The sequence below is a fragment of the Mauremys mutica genome, chromosome 7 (assembly GCF_020497125.1).
Source record: "Mauremys mutica isolate MM-2020 ecotype Southern chromosome 7, ASM2049712v1, whole genome shotgun sequence".
NCBI classification, from domain to species: domain Eukaryota; kingdom Metazoa; phylum Chordata; order Testudines; family Geoemydidae; genus Mauremys; species Mauremys mutica.
The window spans coordinates 16,823,338-16,846,640 of NC_059078.1; positions in this window are offsets into that span (position 1 = coordinate 16,823,338).

The following is a 23,303-nucleotide window of genomic DNA, read 5'->3' on the forward strand; positions in this document are numbered from 1 at the left end:
TCTGGTGATATTATCAATTTAATTTACTGGGAACAAGATGCCCTTGCAAAATGTCCAGGGTGTCTCAGAAGATGATGAAACATCTAGATGTTTCAGAGAAAAGTAGCAGATGTAGCAGAGAAAAGTAGCTTAATTTACTCAATTTTTGTAATGTCTCTTCATCTCTAGTCCTTGGCTGGAATCATGTTGGTTACCGTGGATGAGAACACCAGTGATGCTAATAGAGAGAGTAATATCAGATGGAATCCTAAGGGTTCTGAAAATGATATGAATGATTCTCTTAGGAAAAAAGAGGTAAAGATAAATATCTTAGTATCTACATAATGTGCTCTTATGATGTTTCTACAGAGAAAATTCATTAGACTCTCTAATTAATTACATTATAATAGAATTATGGAAGAGGTTCTTAGTTCTGACAGCCAACAAAACTTTAAATCCCTAAAGGACATTCTTTTAAATAATGGCCTGAAACATGAATGAATTAAAATTCAGAAGGGAGCAGAAAAAAAAGAAGAAGCTTATCAGGGGAGGTTCTAATATTCACTGTGAGTGTGGAATAGCAAGAAGTTGTCTACATCAAAAGCCTGAGTAAACATTTGGGGCTAAATTAATCTATGGATAAATTGTGCAATACCTTTGAAGTAAGTGGGTTCACATGGGTTTTATTTAGGGCAAAAAATAGCCCAAGATTTACAAGCAAATTAGAAAAAGTAGCTTTAATTCGTGGGATTAGAGAAAACTATATTCATCCAGGAGTAGATTTTCACGGCTGCTTCTGAACAATGTGTGTGCAGTTGCATACAACATTTCCCTGTATGCACAATCACTGTAATTATATGCACAAATGGCCAGTGAGGTGGGAAATTGCTCATGAGAATGAATTTACCATGACTGCTATGAAAATATTGTAAATGCATACAAAAATGAGGGATGGGAATGCATGTACATTTTTATACATGCAGTTGTGATGATAGGGATTTATTCTCTTCTCAGTTATGCCAATATAAATCAGAGTAAGTTCACTGAAATGAATTAAGCTGCATCCATGATGAGTTAGACTGTAAAGCTGCATACTACAGAGTTAAAATCTGTAGTATGCAAGGTCTTGGAAAAAAAATTTGAAGGAGAAAGTTTTTAAAGACATTGAGGTCAATGGTAATTGGGACAAAATACAACATGGTTTTATAAAAGGTAGATCGTGCCACACCAACCTGATCTCCTTCTTTGAGAAGGTAACCGATCTTTTAGACAAAGGAAATGCAGTGGATCTAATTTACCTCGATTTCAGGAAGGCATTTGATACGGTTCCAGATGGGGAATTATTAGCTAAATTGGAAAATATGAGGATCAATATGAATATTGAAAGGTGGATAAGGAACTAGTTAAAGAGGAGACTACAACGGGTCATATTGAAAGGTGAACTGTCAGTCTGGACGGAGGTTACTAGTGGAGTTCCTCAGGGATCAGTTTTGGGATCAATCTTATTTAATCTGACCTTGGCACAAAAAGTGGGAATGTGCTAATAAAGTTTGTGGATGACACAAAGCTGGGAGGTATTGCCAATACAGAGAAGGACCTGGATATCATACAGGAAGATCCTTGTAAACTGGAGTAATAGTATTTAATAGTGAATAGAGAATGAAATTTAATAGTGAAAAGTGCAAGGTCATGCATTTAGGGATTAATAACAAGAATTTTTGTTATAAACTGGGGACACATCAGTTGAAAGTAACAGAGGAGGAGAAGGACCTCGGAGTTTTGGTTGATCACAGGATGACTACGAGCCATCAATGTGATATGGCCGTGAAAAAAAAGCTAATGTGGTCTTGGGATGCATCAGGCGAGGTATTTCCAGTAGAGAAAAGGAGGTGTTAGTACCGTTATACAAGGCACTGGGGAGACCTCATCCGGAATACTGTGTGCAGTTCTGGTCTTCCATGTTTAAGAAGGATGAATTCAAACTGGAACAGGTACAGAGAAAGGCTGCTAGGATGATCCGAGGAATGGAAAATCTGTTTTATGAAAGGAGACTGAAAGAGCTTGGCTTGTTTAGCCTAGCCAAAAGAAGGCTGAGGGGAGATATGATTGCTCTCTATAAATATATCAGAGGAATAAATACCAGAGAGGGAGAGGAATTATTTAAGCTCAGTACCAATGTGGACACAAGAACAAATGGATATAAACTGGACACTAGGAAGTTTAGACTTGAAATTAGATGAAGGTTTCTAACCATCAGAGGAGTGAAGTTCTGGACCAGCCTTCCAAAGGGAGCAGTGGGGAAAAAAAGACATATCTGGCTTCAAGACTAAGCTTGATAAGTTTATGAAGGGGATGGTATGATGGGAGAGCGTAATTTTGGCAACTAATTGATCTTTGACTATTAGCGGTAAATATGCCCAATGGCCTTTGATGGGATGTTAGGTGGGGTGGAATCTGAGTTACTATAGAGAATTCTTTCCTCGGTGTCTGGCTGGTGAGTCTTGCCCACATGCTCTAGGTTTAACTGATCGCCGTATTTGGGGTCGGGAAGGAATTTTCCTCCAGGGCAGATTGGCAGAGGCCCTGGCGGGTTTTCGCCTTCTTCTTCAGCGTGGGTCACGGGTCACTCTCTGGAGGATTCTCTGCACCTTGAAGTCTTTAAACCACGATTTGAGGACTTCAATAGCTCAGACATAGGTTAGGAGTTTGATACAGGAATGGGTGGGTGAGATTTTGTGGCCTGCGTTGTGCAGGAGGTCAGACTAGATGGCCATAATGGTCCCTTCTGACCTTAAAGTCTATGATTCTATGATTCTAGTAAAATTTTATAGCCTGTGTTATGCAGGAGATCAGACTAGATGATCACAGTGGTACCTTCTGGCCTTACAAGCTATTAATTGATGTTTCTAAAGTATCTTGAGATCTTTCTATGAAGGGTTTAGTACCAGCCTCAGATGAAAGGTGCAATATAATTGAAAAATATTCTTTATTCTTCCATGTTGAATAATTTAATCTTTGCAGTCACTCAATTCATGTAAGTTGTTCCTCGGCCCGCGCCACTTCCAGCAGCTCCCATTGGCCTGGAGCAGTGAACCGCGACCACTGGGAGCCGCGATCGGCTGAACCTGCGGACACGGCAGGTACACAAACCATCCTGTCCCATCAGGGGCTTTTCCTGCAGAAGTGGCGGAACAAGTTTGGGAACCTCTGTTTTAAACCTTTCAAAAACCACATGCTTCCATCTCATTAGAGACTTCTTTGATGTTAACAGCTAAAACCTCTGAAGAGTCCATCCTCTCTGAGTATACTCCAGCTTCTCACAGTTCCTAGTGCTGACCAGACGACACATGAGGAACCCTGGCAGAGCAACTGAGCATCCTCCAGCCCAAGGCTATGGGTACTCAGAAAGACTTTCCTTTTAATGGTTTCTCTGGGCTTGGGTTTGGCTGGACATTGAAAGTGAGAGAAGGGAGTCTGTCTCTCCTGTGCTCTCAGTGACCCCCGTGCACATTCTGAAAGTGCAGAGAGGAGGAAGCTGTCAAATATTAATGCATAGTAGGGAAAAAAGCAGACCAGGGGAGGGGAAAAATAGATTGGGACAAGGAGTCTAATAAGACTGGGACTAAAGGGGAGAGAAACTGTGACTGATGGTTGGAGTGGGGAGAATGGGATTGGGACAAGGAGACAGGGGTGGAAAACAAACAGGACTAAGATAATGACAGGTTGAAGGGGATGAGGCAGTAGGGGTCAAACTCAGGGGAAACTAGCAGAGAATTTAAGCCCACTAGCGCATCCCCTCTATCCCCTCCAGAACCTGGAATGGAATGCAAGATTTCTGAGTCTCACCATTCCTCTGCTGTCAGCAAATATCTGTGATAAAGTGTTTCCAGGAAACCTTAATTCTGACATTTCCTAACTTGGTGTTCACTTTGAAACCTTCATAATCTTGTATAAACATGGTTTTGTTGTGTATAAGGTAGATAGACAGATAGATTAGATACACAGACAGGCATCTTGACTTGTATTATTGAACGGCATGATATAGTGTGAGATATCACTTCCTATAAGGGATCTTGGACATTAGGTTAGTTAGGATCCTGGGTGACATCCTGAACCATTGACTTCAATGGGCAGGAGTTTCACTCCATATATTGACTAGAATTAGCATGCCTACTTTTTTGGAAGCAGGAACGGAGTAGACTGGCTACTCAATACTCTGTCTCTTTCTGGCTGGTGGTGAAATCAACATGGCACTGACCTCAGTCTCAGAGCTGGCTGTTCTTTTGCAAACCTAGGCAAAACAAAAATAATTTCATTTATGGTCTTCAGAAGTGGTGCAGGAAATTTAAGCTTGAGGGCACAATAGAGATTCTCTACTTTTTCTGGACTTGTCCTCACAAACCAAATATAAGTGCAGAGAAAAGATTAATAAAATAACACACTCACCTCCACCCTGAGGGCTGAAATAATTGATTAAAGTAGGAGGTTTTAAACTGTTTTAGCCCAAGAAATAAACTTTCAATAAGAACAATCACCAGCAGATTTTTCATTCGATAGCACTAGTAACTGTACCATATAATCTATGAAATGGTCTCTTTTGCTAGGTGGGTTTAAAGGGAACAAATTAGTGAGGCAATTGTATAAACTCTATCTACATATCTGTATTTTTCTATCATTGTACATCTAATACCCCCATTGCTAGGACTTACAAGTTCCCAGTTGTGCGCTCTTTATTTACTGTGGTGAGCCCTTACTCACAAGAGTAATCCAATTGAAGTCAATAGGACATTTGAAAGGGAATGGTATGGGGGCACTTGCCATTCAATCAGCTCTTGGGGGTGGTGTTGTGTGTAATCCTAAAGGGTCTTGTACAGGTCTTGCATAGTGTTTCTTTAACAGGAAAACTGCCATGTCCCCTGCAAAATGCTAACTTATATCATGCCAATTAGGCAAAGGCCAGAGTAATGGGTGATGCAGAGCTCTACCATCTGAAGCAGATATTGGGGGTGGGGGAATTACCTCTTAGTTTCTTACCAAAATCCTTGGTTGCTACTATGCTGGAGAAAGGCAATATGGGAGGGAGGGTGTAGTAATTTGCAACATCCCTTGGACTGCAGCATAATATTCACTGCCAGAAAGAGGAGAATCCCTGGCTCCAATTATTCCCTGCTAAGTATCGGCAGGGCTGCTATTCTAAGCAGTCCTTGTGTAGACTTTACAGAAGAGGCTGCATTCGAAAGGAGGTTAACCTAGCCCTTGCCAGGGCAAGAATGACTACTTATGCAATAGCTAGAGATCCCCTGTGTATTCCCTTACAGTTATACACTGGGAGATGCCCTAAAACTCCTGTCCTGTGGTTGCTAAGGAGGTTGGTGTTTGGCTCACAGAGTTGTTAGGGGCCGACCGTGTACATATAAATCAATGCTGCAACAAAGCCCAATACTTCCTGGTGGGTTTGTGGAGTGTGAGACAATGTTTTTTGCTTTGAAGAAACAACAACAATCCATCAGCTCCTCAGTGAACCCCAAACTCCCGTTTGATGCAGTATCTGATTTTGTTGCTTGTGTGCCCTGGCAATGAGCGAGAGAAAGGGGAAGGAGGACATCTCAGGATGTAATTGAAATGAAAAATGTCACTTTGAGTTCAGTGTTACTGAGCTCATACCCAGTCATACCCTGACTGGAAAAAAAGCATTTACAAGAAATACAGTGCCTGGGCAAGACACAACCATTTTTTATTAATATTTGATTTTTCTTTTCATATCGATTGTAGTGAGATGGCTGTCACCAAGCTGAGTCACACAATTGCTATGACATGCAATTTCCTTATAGAATTACATTTCTGGAAAGGCTGAACTTTAGAGTAGGCTTGTCAGACTGTACACATGTCAAACCCATTTGAGAGTAACTTGCTCAATAATTAAAGTGCAGGCGAGGTTGTGCAATGCAAGGTCTTTTGTGTTTCTGCACAATATATTTATCTATAGCACTGCTAAAAACTGAAATGGCTATTTCATTCTTTTTAACTGATGTAAAACAAGAATTCTAGATTGATTTGAATGACTTGCAGATTTTTATCACACTGCATATGGCTATTCCATTTGTGGCCTGATCCAAAGCACACTGAAATCAGTAGAGAGGCTCCCATTAACTTTACTGTATTTTGAATCAGGCCCATAATAACTGATTTTAACATTTTGGCATCTACAGTTTAGAATAGCAAATAGGATTATGTATGTTACATGTAATGCTATTTTGGCTGGTAATATTAACTATCACATTCCATTCTCCATTCTCCTACAATGCTCACTTGCTTTATTTGCTTTAGCAACTTGTACAATCACAAGATGTTCATAATTAGACTGCATTGGTCATTTCTGCCTGTGTCTATAGACCAGTGGTTTTCCTGCATGTCTGAACCCAGCAAAGCTTTTTGTGAATTTCTTTACCCCCTATTTTAATATCTAAAAATCGTCTGAGGCTGCTGGTTTTGATTTCAAAATTCACTAGAAATGTTATAGCCCCGCAGCTTGAGTTCTGCGAGCCTCAGTCAGCGAACCCATGGCTAGCCATGGGTGTTTTGTTGCAGTGTAGACATACCATAAGACTCATTCTAGTTCCCATCGGGAAGTGAAAGTCAGTGCAAGACCAAATCTATGGATTTGCTATGTGGCTCTGACCAGGGGATAAGACATTTGCAAATTCAAGAACCAGTGAACTGGCTCTGACAAAAACAGACAAACAACAAAAACATTTTGTGGAGTATTACGTGGGTATGACTACTGCATTGCCACAGGATGGATACGTATCTCCTGCATATTACCAACACGATATTAAAAAAAATGCAGTATATTAGAACTTTGCTTATTTATTCAAGGCAAGACAAAATACGACACAAATTTGTTGTACACCATTTTGCCTGAGAAATTTCTATAGAACTCTCAGAAACATGGCAACATAGAACAGTAATTAAACCGTACTAAACGATTCAAGGTCCTTATCCAAAACCCACTGAAGAAAGTCAATTGGCTTTTGATAAGACCCCAATTTTAAGAAAATATATGTAATTTGCTTAATAATATTAGTAATATAAAAATCATTAATAAAATAAATTATTATTATTTGTATTCTGGTAGTACCTATAGTCTTCAGATGAGATTGAGGCTTAGTTGTTGGTACTGCAAATGTATGTAGAAAGAGACAGTCCTTGCTTACATTCTAAATAGACATGACTCAGGCTAAGATTTCGTCATGGATATTTTTAGTAAAAGTCATGGACAAGTGTAATGGTCTCTACTCAGGGTCTGGTTGGGAAGCATGGTCTAGTGGTCACAGCCACAACCATGGACTGCCAAAGTGGTTGTGGGGAGGGGATCCCGGGCCCTCCCACTCCTCCGGGCTCCAACCTAGAGCCCTTTGGACTACCAGTAACCTGGCAACCAAGATTTCTTAAGGCTGTCCTCTCTCAACCTCTTCCTCTCATCTCCCCTCCTGAGGTCACCTCAGTCCAAGACCTTCACCTGGTGAGAAAATCCAGATCACAAGGAAGCAAGAGGGAGTTACCACTGTCCAGGGCTACAGGATACTTCCCTCTCTGCTTGCCTCTGTGGAGGGTCCTCCCTGTCCTCACGGAGGGCCCCTTTGGGCAGCTTCGTCAGAGCCTTTAGGTTTCATTCTGCTCTGCTGGAGCTTTGGGCTGCATGTCTGCTCACCTTCAGCTCTGCTCACCAACTGAATTAATTTGCTGCCTTTTAATTCCTCCAGCAGAGGAAGCATGTGCTGCAGGTGTGGCGGGGTGGGGCTGGCTGAGCTCAAAATGAGCCCTTAAGCCCTTGTTGCTCAGTGTGGGGTTTGTATACCCCACCACAACAGGTCACAGGCAATAAAGCAAAATTCACATGACCTGTCCCTGACTTTTACTAAAAATATCCATGGGGAGCTGCTTGGGTCCCCAAAATCCCCTCAGTGGCTGAGGAACTGTGGAGGCCCCACTCAGAGCTCCGGGGGCTCCCACTGTCCACAGTCGCTCAGAGCTGTGGGGGGCCCTCACCGCCAGTGTTGGCCAGGGTCAGTTAGGTATGCCTGTAGCCTGCGGTGGCTCAGAGCTCTGGATGGCCCCTGGTGCCCAAGGCAGCTGGGAGCTGTAGGGTTCCCACAGCAGCCCAGAACTCTGGTGTGGGGTCCCACCACCACCCATAGTGGCCAGGAGCTGAAGGATACGCTCGCCACTCGCTGGTACCCCCGCCAACAAAATCAGAGCCTTAGACATGACTGAGAAAGGATGGGAAAGGAAACAGACCCAGAGAAGTCATTGAATCATAAATATGTAGGACTTGAAGGGACCTTGATTGCTCATCTGGTCCAGACCCCTGCACTGAGGCAGGGCTAAGTATTATCTAGACCATACCTAACAGGTGTTTATCTAACCAGTTTTTCTAAAAACCTCCAATGATAGTGATTCCACAACCTCCTTAGGGAATTTGTTCCAGCTATCCTTATAGTTAAGAGGTTTTTCCTAATGTATAACCTAAATCTTTCTTGCTGCAATTTAAGCCCATTACTTCTTGTCTTGTCCTCAGTAGATAAGGAGAAGAATTTGTCCTTGTGCACTTCCTCCTTTTTATAACAACCTTTGATGTACTTGAAGACTATGTTCCCCATAGGTCATGTTTTCTAGACCTTTAATCATTTTTGTTGCTCTCCTCTGGACTTTCCCCCAATTTTTCACATCTTTCCTGAAGTTTGCTACCCAGAACTGGACAAAATACTGCTGTTGAGGTCTTGTCAGTGATGAATAGAGTAGAATAATTACTTCTTGTGTCTTGCTTGCAACACTCTTTCTAATACATCCCCAAACAAAGTTTGCTTTTTTTTTTGCAACAGTGTAACACTGTTATTTCATATTTCATTTGTGATCCACTATAGCCCCCACATCCTTTTCTGCAGTACTCTTTCCTAGGCAATTATTTACCATTTTGTATTTTTGCAATTGATTATTCCTTCCTAAGTGTAGTACTTAGCATTCTTCCTTATTTAATTTCATCCAATTTATTTCAGACCATTTCTTCAGTTTGTAAAGATTATTTTGAATTCTAAACCTGTCCTCCAAAGCACTTGCAACCCCTCCTAGCTTGCTATAATCTGCAAACTGTATGTGCACTCTCTATGCCTTTATTAAAATCATTTATGAAGATGTTGAATAGACTTGCCCAAATTAAGTGATGCCCAAATTCACACAGCAGATATCCCTGTAACTACCAAAAATGACCAAGAGAGATTCAAAGTGCACAGTATCCTCTTACAGTTACATTTTATTTCATAAAATTGCAGGGTATGGTAACTGTAGTGAGAAAAACGTTACAAAAAACACGTTAAATTGAAAATAAATAAAAGCTAATAAAACTACAGCTAAAAAAAATTACAGACAACAGAAAATTGTGAGATTTTCTGACGAGGAGGAAGAAATAGTTACACTTTTGCCTAAAATGATAAAATAAGAACATCATTCTGTATTGTATCCTGGGGAAAAAATCTGTTTGAAAAATCAATGCAGAAAAATGCAATCCAAAGAAATAAGCTTAAAGAGAAACATTCATATTAGGCAGCAAATCCTCTATTGAACTATATACAATATGTTGGGAGAGGAAATGAACCTATAAATTTGAGAGATTTATTATTCTGGAAGAACAAGAAATATGTCAGCTCCTAAGAGATAATGTGGAGCCTACAAATTGTTAGAATATAAAACAACTATAACTCACAAAGTAGAACAAATAGAAGCATATGCATACATTTTGAGGGATTGCTCTCTGGGGTGAACTCCATGGAATGAGAGTCAGGACCTGGAAGTTCTTTAACTGTTCTTTTCCTAGGGCAGGTAGAAAAGACAAACAAAATATTTTCTTATCAGAACATGTCAAAATCAAAATCTTCAACAGGAAAAGACTGATTTTTAGAGGAATTTTCAGTCAGGAAAATCAAAATGAAACATTTCCACTACGATTTCAACAGCTTCCACCCCACCATCAGCCTCAGCCTGGACCAATCTACACGAGAGGTCCACTTCCTAGACACCACGGTGCAAATAAGTGATGGTCACATTAACACCACCCTATACCGAAAATCTACCGACCGCTATGCCTACCTTCATGCCTCCAGCTTCCATCCCAGGCACACCACAAGATCCATTGTCTACAGCCAAGCACTGAGGTACAACCGCATCTGCTCTAACCCCTCAGACAGAGACCAACACCTACAAAATCTCCACCAAGCATTCTCAAAACTACAGTACCCACACGAGGAAATAAGGAAACAGATCAACAGAGCCAGACGTGTACCCAGAAGCCTCCTACTGCAAGACAAACCCAAGAAAGAAACCAACAGGACTCCACTGGCCATCACATACAGTCCCCAGCTAAAACCCCTCCAACGCATCATCAGGGATCTACAACCCATTCTGGACAATGATCCCACACTTTCACAGGCCTTGGGTGGCAGGCCAGTCCTCGCCCACAGACAACCTGCCAACCTGAAGCATATTCTTACCAGTAACTGCACACCGCACCATAGTAACTCTAGCTCAGGAACCGATCCATGCAACAAACCTCGATGCCAACTCTGCCCACATATCTACACCAGCGACACCATCACAGGACCTAACCAGATCAGCCACACCATCACCGGTTCATTCACCTGCATGTCCACCAATGTAATATACACCATCATATGCCAGCAATGCCCCTCTGCTATGTACATCGGCCAAACTGGACAGTCTCTACGGAAAAGGATAAATGGCCACAAATCAGATATTAGGAATGGCAATATACAAAAACCTGTAGGAGAACACTTCAACCTCCCTGGCCACACAATAGCAGATCTTAAGGTGGCCATCCTGCAGCAAAAAATCTTCAGGACCAGACTTCAAAGAGAAACTGCTGAGCTTCAGTTCATCTGCAAATTTGACACCATCAGCTCAGGATTAAACAAAGACTGTGAATGGCTTGCCAACTACAGAACCAGTTTCTCCTCCCTTGGTTTTCACACCTCAACTGCTAGAACAGGGCCTCATCCTCCCTGATTGAACTAACCTCATTATCTCTGCTTGCTTCTTGCTTGCATATATATACCTGCCCCTGGAAATTTCCATTACTTGCATCCGACGAAGTGGGTATTCACCCACGAAAGCTCATGCTCCAAAACGTCTGTTAGTCTATAAGATTCTTTGCTGCTTTTACAGATCCAGACTAACACGGCTACCCCTCTGATACATTTTGGTTTAGTTTGTTGAACTGAAAAGAAACATTTAATTACAGATTTGGTTGAATTTAATCTCTGTGTCTGTCTTATGAGTTGTAGTTCTGAGTTCCAGTTGTCCCCATTTACCCATATTGGCCCAGCCCCTTAAATGAATTAAAACTCCCATGATGCACATCAGTCTCTAACTGTGGTTGAGTTTATGCAGTGTGTCATGGGAGCTGACAAACTGAGATGAAACATTTTGATTTGGGAATTTCAAAATGTTTAGTTTCAATCTGAAATGTAAAAAAGAAACATTTAAATATTTCTGAATCTATTTGGGGGGGAGGAAATGGGCAGGGGTTGGAATTTTTTGTTCCACAAAAGTTTGGATATTTTGACTTTTCATCCTAAATTGTGACAAAAGCAAATTTCAAAATATTGGCATTTTCTGTGTAATGGAAATTCTATTTTTCAGTCAGCTCTAGTAGTTTCCTCCCTCATATTATGAGTCTTAACTAATGTTTAGGAAGCCACCTTTTGACAAACAATAATTACCGAATTCAGAAATCTTAGGCCACTTTTTTTTTTTACAAAATAGCAGGTGAATTTTAGTCCAGTTCCAGATTGTAACGATAAATCATGTAAGTTAGACTCATGAATTGTGATTAGAATTGTAGGCATTTAATTCACATTGGGGGTTCAAAATAATGTGTGCAAAACTGGAGGTTGGGTTTAGAACCTTTCAAAAACATCAGTGCTAAAATGTGTTTCCAAAAGGAAACATTATTTATAAAAAGACTATTTACAGAATGGAGGACCAAAGTATCTTGTCCTCATTAAAGCACTTTCTCTTGGAAATCAAGATACTACATTTAGTTTCTACTCACCCTTGATATTATTCTAAACAGTTCATTTTATTATGCATAAAATACAAAAAAGTCCAAGGCTCCTGAGGATATATCTTAAAGAGACGGAAGAGTCAATTAAATTTTATTAAAACAAAACCAGCTAGAAGAGCTCCAAAGCATTGAAATAATTTTAAAGTACACAAGAGTAAAGCTGCTTTGGGGAATAAAAATATAAATGAAAAAATAATAGTATGTAGATCACATAAATTAAATATTCCTTTTTACATTTGATAAACCTAAAACAAGATAGTATACGTGGCAGAGGTAACACATCCAGTTAAATACAAGCAAAGGATAACTGTAATATTTTAACAGACAGGCATGTGGCATTTTCATTTATTTCATTAATACCCAGCAAATGATTGAACTGTCCCATGCTATAAATACAAAAACGGTTTTCAAGGCCTTTTTTTTTGGCCATAAACCATGGACTACATACAAAAGCTATACGCTTACAGCATGCACTGGATTATGTGAGATGAAACAAAAATATCTTAATGGCATTTAAAGTCTGTTCAGACATTTGGATGAGGACAAACATATGGATGTCTGTATAACTTTGGATTTTTTTATATTAATACTGTACTTTTAGCAATTTGTCTATATTAGCTGGAATTTAGGGACAATTAACATTTACATGAATTGAATGACTCAAAGATTAAATGATTCAACACAGAAGAATAAAGAATATTTTCAATTATATTGCACCTTTCATCTGAGGCTGGTACTAAACCCTTCATAGAAAGATCTCAAGATACTTTAGAAACATCAATTAACAGCTTGTAAGGCCAGAAGGTACCACTGTGATCATCTAGTCTGACCTCCTGCATAACAGGCTATAAAATTTTACTAGAATCATAGACTTTAAGGTCAGAAGGGACCATTATGACTGTCTAGTCTGACCTCCTGCACAACGCAGGCCACCGAATCTCACCCACCTACTCCTGTATCAAACCCTTAACCTATGTCTGAGCTGCTGAAGTCCTCAAATCATAATTTATAGACTTCAAGGTGCAGAGAATCCTGCAGCAAGTGACCCATGCCCCATGCTGCAGAGGAAAGTGAAAAACCTCCAGGGCCTCTCCCAATCTGCCCTGGAGGAAAATTCCTTCCCGACCCCAAATATGGTGATCAGCTAAACCCTGAGCATGTGGGCAAGACTCACCAGCCAGAAACGCAGGAAAGAATTCTCTGTAGTAACTCAGATCCCACCCCACCTAACATCCCATCAAAGGCTATTGGGCATATTTACCTCTAATAGTCAAAGATCAATTAGTTGCCAAAATTACACTATCCCATCATACCATCCCCTCCATAAACTTATCAAGCTTAGTCTTGAAGCCAGATATGTCTTTTTTCCCCACTGCTCCCCTTGGAAGGCTGTTCCAGAATTTCTCTCCTCTGATGGTTAGAAACTTTCATCTAATTTAAAGTCTAAACTTCCTAATGGCAAGTTTATATCTATTTGTTCTTGTGTCCACATTGGTACTGAGCTTAAATAATTCCTCTCCCTCTCTGGTATTTATTCCTCTGATATATTTGTAAAGAGCAATCATATCTCCCCTCAACCTTCTTTTGGTAAGGCTAAACAATCCAAGTCTCCTTTGAGTCTCCTTTCATAAGACAGACTTTCCATTCCTTGGATCATCCTAATAGCCCTTCTCTGTACCTGTTCCAGTTTGAATTAATCCTTTTTAAACATGAGAGACCAGAACTGCACACAGTATTCCAGATGAGGTCTGACCAGTGCCTTGTATAACGGTACTAACACCTCCTTATCTCTACTGGAAATACCTTCCCTGTGTAGGGATATTAAAGAAGGTTTATATTAGACATGGTTTATATGAAAAATGACTTATTGTTAATTGATGCCTCATAACTAAAGGTTTATGTTAAAAGTAAATTTGTGATTCTAACCTGCAAGCCACCAGCTGTGTCTGTGTGAAGCCTGCTCAAAGAAATACTTTGTATAAAACTTGTTAAACATTAATTAACTCTAAGTAAGCCAAAACAGTAGCTGTTATAGTGTATAAATAGAGACCCCCACCCTCTGTAAGTTTTCATCTCACTTTATCTTTGATTGTTAAAAGACAGGGAGTCTCACATAAATTGGTAACACCCCAAAAAGTAAAGAAACAGTGAAATAGATGTGATTAAGATAGAGAATGTATGTGACTGAATGGTTAGGGAGTTACCAGTCTGAAGAATTCAGTGTTGGCTGAAGAAGGTGTCAAGTGGGATCAACCAGATGACCCACCACACCTCAAAGGAAGGAAAAACAAGCATCTGACAGAATGGAGCCAGCCATCTGCTGATTGATTTAGCAACAGCAGAATGAGGCAACTCCTATGAACTAACATAGGGAAAAATCCCTATAAAACTGGACTCTAAAGACTGAGGACTTTGAGTCTATGGTTCTGATACCAACCTCCAGGAGCATCAGATGCATCTGACACAGACTCAGCTCCATCCTCATGACCAAGATACCTGGCCAGTAACTTGGCATGAGCAACATCTAGGCTGGTAACTATAACATCTATACAGAACCTGAATGAATGATTGTGTGAATGAATGTGTGTGTGTGTGTGTGTGTGTGTCTGTGTCTGTGTGTGTATAAGGAATAAGTAGTAATGGAAACAAGTAGGAAAACATTGTCTTTTGTTTTGTTATGGTATTTACAATAAATGTGGCATCTTTGCCTTATCCCTCTTAATAAGATCCTGCTGGTTTTTATTATATTGGTACAACATTTTGGTGGAGAATAGCGAAAGGGGGATTATTGGTATTTTTGCCTCACTTATTGTAAACCATTCTGTGTGCACACAACCGGCTCTACAGAGCACGGTTCTATTCTTGGTTAACCAAAACTGCTGGCCCCCGTGTGGGTAGCAGGAAAATAAAGAGCTCATAAAATTAACAAAACCTGCTGGCCCCCGGGTGGGTAGTAGGAAAGAAAATATTGTTAACAAAACCTGCTGGCCCCCGGGTGGGTAGTAGGAAAGAAAATATTGTTAACAAAACCTGCTGGCCCCCGGGTGGGTAGTAGGAAAGAAAATATTGTTAACAAAAACTGCTGGCCCCCGGGTGGGTAGTAGGAAAAGTAAAATTGTTAACAAAAACTGCTGGCCCCCGGGTGGGTAGTAGGAAAAGTAAAATTATTAACAAAAACTGCTGGCCCCCGTGTGGGTAGTAGGAAAATTGTTAACTAAATCTGTTGGCCTCCGTGAAGGTAGCAGAAAAAGAAAAAGAAATATATATATATTTATATCAGGAGCAACAAGAGGGTCCCAGGGACCAGACAGTGCTGCTCGCTGAACAAAATTTAAAATGTTTAAGAAAAGGCAAGGGAAAACAGTCCCAGAGGAAGAAATGAAGTCAAAAGTAGCTTCTACCTCACCTTTTATTAAAGAGATAACGCCTTTTCAGAAAATTCTCCAAAGATATGGGCACAGTCCTTGGACTGAACAAGCCCTTGCAGAAGTCTGCACCATTTTGGACCTAGAGGATAGATTGGCCCAATATATCCTCATATGCAAACCCCCAAATGCAGTAAAAAGAGATGCTGCAGGGATCTGGCTGCTGTGGAAGGCTTGTAATGACAGCTACCTCCACCTAGCAGCCTGTAAAGAGGAGAAAATAGCTCTAAAAGAAAAACTATCCCAATTGGAAAAAGGGGTAGAAAATTGGAAAGTAATGGCACATTGGGAAAAAGAGGCTTGGGACCCCAAAAAACATGGGAAGAAAATATGTGAAACAACCATTGTAAGCTGCTCTTTTAGGAATTAGGGGCTATAGTGCTTAATATTTATCAGTTTGGGTTTTTGTTTTTTTTTGTTGTGGTTGGTTGTTGTTCACAACTGTTGGGAAAATGTAAAAACAAAAAAAAAACTGCATTAAGATTTAAAGCCTCTTCTGCAAAAGCAGAGAAATAAAAATTTATGTAGTACCCAAACCCAGTTAAGTGCCCTTAAGGTTGGGTACAGAGAGTTAAAACAGCACTCTCACATCTTACAACAGCAGTAACATCAGAAAAAAACATTTGAGACCCCAGAAGGGTCAGGTTTTTGGGACCCCTCTGGAGAGTGGGAAGGGGGATATTTGGGTAGATTCCTCCTCTCAGGGCCAGAATGCCATGGCAAAGTGGCTGGGAATTCCTGCATCTGCCTCAGACCTCCAGGCCATGGCAAAGTGGCTGGGGATTTTAAAATGAAATTTATTTATTTTTTTTTGCACCACTTAATTAGCATTTGTGCAGCCCCAAGTACCAAACACACTGTGGCAGAGACTAAGCAGGGTCTGCCATGTGGAAGCACTGTGCTAATTTATTTTTAAGCTTTTATCTTTCAGGCTCTAAAACCAAAACATCAGGAGAGCTGGTACCAGCTGAAGAGTTATAAAATACCATGGTTATAGTGTCGCGACAAAGTCTGTGTTCAGTGTTCTGTGTTGCATGTTCTCTGTTGCATGTTCTGTGTCTGTCTCTAGTGGTGTCCTGTGCTAGCATTGGGTCCAGAAAAAATATACTACACTAGACAGAGCAAATGTCTCTCTACTTCCCCCATGTCCATCCAACTTATCAATCACCACTTGTGTCCAAAAGACTTTGGTCCCCAGTGCATCAGGTTTATTTTTTGTTAGGTTTTCCACACTTTTCTCTATACACTCTGGTTCTACTTCCCCAAGTCCTAAAGGGTAGTTCTTGGGTCCCCATAACCTGTAAGACCTTGGCCCATAATTGCAGGGCCCCATCTTTCAGGTCCCCAAAAACCTCTTAAGTACAACTGTTAAAAATAGGGAATTCTGCAACATTTTAGCAAATAAATGTTAAAGTCCAAATCAGCTTAACCCTGCATAACAACTGTGGTCCTCCTACAAAATCTTATTTCTTGTGTGTGCTTAAGAACCTCAGAAACTTTTATTGTTTGATGGCTATTGCAGCATCAAACTTAGACCTCATCTTATGTGTCAATGTACCCAATTATTGTAATGGTTATGGTTTTATTGTATTCCCAATTATTATAACTATAATTGTTTGGATTTGTGTTTAGGTTATATCTGGTCTTTAGTCAATTGTAATGGTTTTAGTTATATTCACCTGGTTATAATTGTTTGGTTTGTTTACAACAGATCACCTGTGCCCTACCATGACAACAACTACTGTAATGATCATAGATCAAGGGGCACAGTGTTAGCAGCCCCCAGTACATAAATGTAAATGCAATGTCAGTACTGTTTTTACTAAACAAATAACTTATTACTGGTATAATATATTCTTTGGATGGTCCCCAACCACTACTGGCATCCTATCAGTAATGCTACATCCCTTAATAGTTGTCTTAGTATTAAATTGTATTTGTATTATTAAAATGTTTAGCATGTGCTTTTGGATAAAAAGAATGTACAATAGATTGGAATCACAAACCCATGTTGCCTCACAGTACCTTCTTTTAAACAGGTTACATAGAAAGTGACACTAACGAATATAAGTATATCGTAGTGTCAAAAGGGGATTATGTAGGGATATTAAAGAAGGTTTATATTAGACATGGTTTATATGAAAAATGACTTATTGTTAATTGATGCCTCATAACTAAAGGTTTATGTTAAAAGTAAATTTGTGATTCTAACCTGCAAGCCACCAGCTGTGTCTGTGTGAAGCCTGCTCAAAGAAATACTTTGTATAAAACTTGTTAAACATTAATTAACTCTAAGTAAGCCAAAACAGTAGCTGTTATAGTGTATAAATAGAGACCCCCACCCTCTGTAAGTTTTCATCTCACTTTATCTTTGATTGTTAAAAGACAGGGAGTCTCACATAAATTGGTAACACCCCAAAAAGTAAAGAAACAGTGAAATAGATGTGATTAAGATAGAGAATGTATGTGACTGAATGGTTAGGGAGTTACCAGTCTGAAGAATTCAGTGTTGGCTGAAGAAGGTGTCAAGTGGGATCAACCAGATGACCCACCACACCTCAAAGGAAGGAAAAACAAGCATCTGACAGAATGGAGCCAGCCATCTGCTGATTGATTTAGCAACAGCAGAATGAGGCAACTCCTATGAACTAACATAGGGAAAAATCCCTATAAAACTGGACTCTAAAGACTGAGGACTTTGAGTCTATGGTTCTGATACCAACCTCCAGGAGCATCAGATGCATCTGACACAGACTCAGCTCCATCCTCATGACCAAGATACCTGGCCAGTAACTTGGCATGAGCAACATCTAGGCTGGTAACTATAACATCTATACAGAACCTGAATGAATGATTGTGTGAATGAATATGTGTGTGTGTGTGTGTGTGTGTCTGTGTCTGTGTGTGTATAAGGAATAAGTAGTAATGGAAACAAGTAGGAAAACATTGTCTTTTGTTTTGTTATGGTATTTACAATAAATGTGGCATCTTTGCCTTATCCCTCTTAATAAGATCCTGCTGGTTTTTATTATATTGGTACAACACCTGATGCATCCCAACGCATACTATGCAACCCATTCTCTGTGGTTCCTGCATCACACTCAATCACTTGTAGTTGAACTAGACCATGTCTTTTAAAAGACATCCAGTCTTGATTTAAAATATCCCAATTAATTAACAAATATCAACTATCACAACATCTTTGTACCTCAAGTATCATTATGGTGTCAAACCCTGGCCTTGGCCACACCTACCAAGGTCTCACATGACCTTATGTACACTAGGAGTGAAATCCTGGCCCTACTAAACTCATCAAAAATCCCATTGATTTCAATAGGTCAGAAGCAAGTCTGATGTTTTTAATACAGTGTCATCTAATCCTGTTTTGAGCAGATTTAAACAACACGGCACAGAGAGCTAAAAATGCCTGGGTCTTGTCCAGTCTACAGTTTCCAGAGCTGTTACTACTAGTGTAACTATGCTCACTGGGAATTGTAGCCTGGTCTACACTACGCGTTTAAACCGGTTTTAGGAGCGTAAAACCGATTTAACGCCACACCCGTCCACACTAAGAGGCCCTTTATATCGGTATAAAGGGCTCTTTAAACCGGTTTCTGTACTCCTCCCTAACGAGAGGAGTAGCGCTAATATCGGTATTACCATATCGGATTGGGTTAGTGTGGCCGCAGATCGACGGTATTGGCCTCCGGGCGGTATCCCACAGTGCACCACTGACCGCTCTGGACAGCAATCTGAACTCGGATGCAGTGGCCAGGTAGACAGGAAAAGCCCCGCGAACTTTTGAATATTTCCTGTTTGCCCAGCGTGGAGCTCCGATCAGCACGGGTGGTGATGCAGTTAAAAATCAAAATAAAGAAAGAGCTCCCGCATGGACCATGCGTACGTGATCGCTGTAAGGGCAGGCAAATCTGTTCTATCAGTGCTCAAAATCATTTTTTAAATATCTCCAGACAGATGCCATAGCAGGGACTCAGCGCACTGCTGCGTGACAAGCGTAACGGAAAGCCAAAGAATCAAATGGACGCTCATGGACTGGAGGACTCAAGCTATCCCACAGTTCCTGCAGTCTCTGAAAAGCATTTGCATTCTTGGCTGAGCTCCAAATGCTTCTAGGGTCAAAAACAGTGTCCGCGGTGGGTCAGGGCATAGCTAGGCAATTTACGCACACCCCCACCCACCCCCAGAAGTGAAAGGGAAAACAATCCTCTCTTGACTCTTTTACATGTCACCCTATCTTTACTGAATGCTGCAGATAGACGCGATGGTGCAGCACTCAACACCAACATCCTTGCTCCCCCCACGCTATGGATGGCTGATGGTACAAAACGACTGGTATCCGTCCTCATCATCAGGCTATTGGCACATTGGGCAGTGCAAAAGGACTGGTAACCATGCTGACTAGCATCAGTAAGGTCAATCAAGGGCGCCTGGCCCTAATTTTTCCTGGTAGATGGTGCAGTATGGCTGATAACCATCGTCATCATAGCAACAGGGGGCTGAGCTCCATCAGCCCCCACCCTTCATGTGTAAAGAAAAGATTCAATTGCCCCTGGACTAGCAGAGGGATGCTGGGCTCCTCTCCTACACACTCCTTACTGTCCTGTCTGGACTATCATAGCAGCTGGAGGCTGCCTTCCACTCATATCTCACTAACAAGTCACTGTGTCTTATTCCTGCATTCTTTATTACTTCATCACACAAGTGGGGGGACAATGCTACGGTAGCCCAGGAAGGCTGAGGGAAGAACGGAATCAACAGGTGGGGTTGTTGCAGGAGCACCCCCTGTGAATAGCATACAGCTCATAATTTCTGCAGGATCTGACACAGAGCAGCTGTGCTCTCTGGTTCTATGATACAGTGGTTCTGTAGTACACTTGCCCATATTCTAGGCAGGACTGATTCTATTTTTAGATACCAAAAAGGAGGGATTGACTCAGGGAGTCATTCCCAATTTTGGCTTTTGCGCCCCTGGCTAAGAGCAGCCAGGGGCACTTATGACAGCAACAGATGGAGCAGTGCAAAAGGACTGGTAGCCACGATCATCTTATTACCAATTTATGGTATGGTAGATGGTACAATATGGCTGGTAACCATCTCTGCTATCATGCAAAAGCAAAAGCATGCTGCTGTGTAGCGCTGCTGAATCGCCTCTGTGAGCGGCATCTAGTACACATACGGTGACAGTCACAAAAGGCTAAACAGGCTCCATGATTGCCATGCTATGGCATCTGCCAGGGCAATCCAGGGAAAAAAGGCACGAAATGCTTGTCTGCCGTTGCTTTCCCAGCGGAAGGAGTGACTGACGACATTTACCCAGAACCACCCGCGACAATGATTTTGTTGCATCAGGCACTGGGATCTCAACCCGGAAATTCCAAGGGGCGGGGGAGGCTGCGGGAACTATGGGATAGCTACGGAATAGCTACCCACAGTGCAATGCTCCAGAAATCGATGCTAGCCTCGGACCGTGGACGCACACCACCGATTTAATGTGTTTAGTGTGGCCGCGCACACTCGATTTTATACAATCTGTTTTGCTAAACCGGTTTATGTAAATTCGGAATAATCCCGTAGTGTAGACGTACCCAGAGAGCTAAAAATGCCTGGGTCTTGTCCAGTCTACAGTTTCCAGAGCTGTTACTACTAGTGTAACTATGCTCACTGGGAATTATAGGTCTGATGAATCTAGTGTAGTCAAGGTCAACAAATCCCTGACAGGGGCAGGGACAGAATCAAAAAGTCCTGATTCTGTGGCTTCAGTCACTAGACGACATTCTTCCTACATCCCAACAATGTGTATTATATTAGCAGAGATGGATTAGAAAGATCTGAAATCCAGGTCTGAATTTCCTGTTTCCTTAAAGGAGTAAATTCCTTACACTGGGAGTCTGAAGACCACACTGAAATCCAAACTTCCCCAAAGTTTGAGTTGTAGAGTTTCATAGAGTTAGACTGAACCAGTGAATGCAGATCCATACTCGTATCCAGGGTTTTTGTTTAGGCCTTTCTCTATATAATTAATTAGTATGTAGAACACACATGTATTTTCATAGCAAAGTACAAGTAAAGTTGGAGGGGGCTGCAAAAATGACAGAAATCTACTTCCCATAACCTGTCATGAGCCATCTTTCAGCAATGAAATCCAACACTGGGTAATGTGCAGGTGGCCAAACCAAAATTAGCATAAAGTAAAATCACTTCTTCTGTTTATATAATTTGTATGCATTTGTAATCAGTGAAATGACAGAACATAAAATAGGACTACGTGCTGAGATGCAATCTTTAATCTTTGTCAGAGATTAATCACCTACCTATAAAATAATAGACACTCTATTATAATTAAAGTGACTATAAATTACTAAAACTGCAGACAATTCTTAGCTGTTTTGTCACAAATGTTTGATGCCACTTGGAGGATTTACAAAGCAAATAAGGAGATTCCAGATTTCGAGGGTTAGAATATGTATTTTAGTTTACTCTAGTTTAAATTCTTTTCTTTTTTCTATGTTCAACTTCATGTTGGAGAAGCTGACATCTAAAGCAAAGAATTATTGGCACAAAACATATCTCTGGTTAGTGAGGGTTCAGAATCTTTTTTAACAGATTAATGGTTCTATTGATAAATTAGAATGTTATAAGAGGCTGGTGTTTGCTGTGGGCATTTTGCAAAATAAATAAGTGAAAAACAGTGAGATTCCAGCACAAGGAAAGGTATTTCATGTAATAGAAAAAAAATTGTTGGAATTACCCAAAGTTGGAGCATGTATCAGGGCATGCAGTGGTGAAAAGAGAAAAATACTGGCAACATGTGAGGTACTAATGTTATAATGAATGACAACTACAGATTTTAGTGGAGGGTTAAAAGTCTCCTGGGTTTAGTTAATGATAAAGGGGCCATCTAAACATTTATATTTTATTTGGTTTACTCACTACTATGTCACTCCAGTTTTATGAGAATGTGTCTTCATTGCATTTAATTGGTAAGTGAATTGTAAAGGTCTTCATAAAATGTAGTTAATATATCATACACAGGCAGATCTGCCTGCTAAATCCCAAAGAGCCCAACCACACCAAATCCACACCCTGAGCAACTATCTAAGTAATTATTATCACAAGTGAAACTAAACTACTGCACATGGTTCTCTCTGTTGGTACAACCAAGACATGAAAGCTGGAGTACAAATCTTGCAATATTTGGTGTTCTTGTTAAGGCGCCCCGACTTCTGAAGGCAAAGTGAGGAGGCAGTCTGTATTCCTGAATTCACCCCTTTGTAGAGGAGCAGATTCACCCCTGCGGCGCCTCCTGCTGTTTGTTTTCGGGAATTAGCTCTTTTCCAGACAGGAGCACCCTCTGCAGGCCGGTGGTCTGCCTGTCCTCTTGGCCCCCGTGTCCCTCCCTGGACCCCGGTGCCCTGTTAACTGGGGTGCTGCCCCATGGCAGTCCCCCACCAATCTGGGTCTCCCCTCCCTGGGGAACCCCCAACCCACTATCCTCACTTTTGGCTACTGCCCAGTCTCCATCTAGCCCCCGTTCACTGGGGCAGACTGCAGTATCAGCCAGTCATCATAGGCAAAGGGGTTTGGACCTGTTGCCTTTGCCTACCCCTGGGCTGCCCCCTGCAACCTCTGGTACCTCTTGGCCTTATACTAGGCCACAGCCTGGGGCTTTCCAGGCAGGAGCTCCCCAGCTCCTCTGCCTTTCCCCAGCCCTGCTCCACTCAGGTACCCTCTGTCTAACTCCC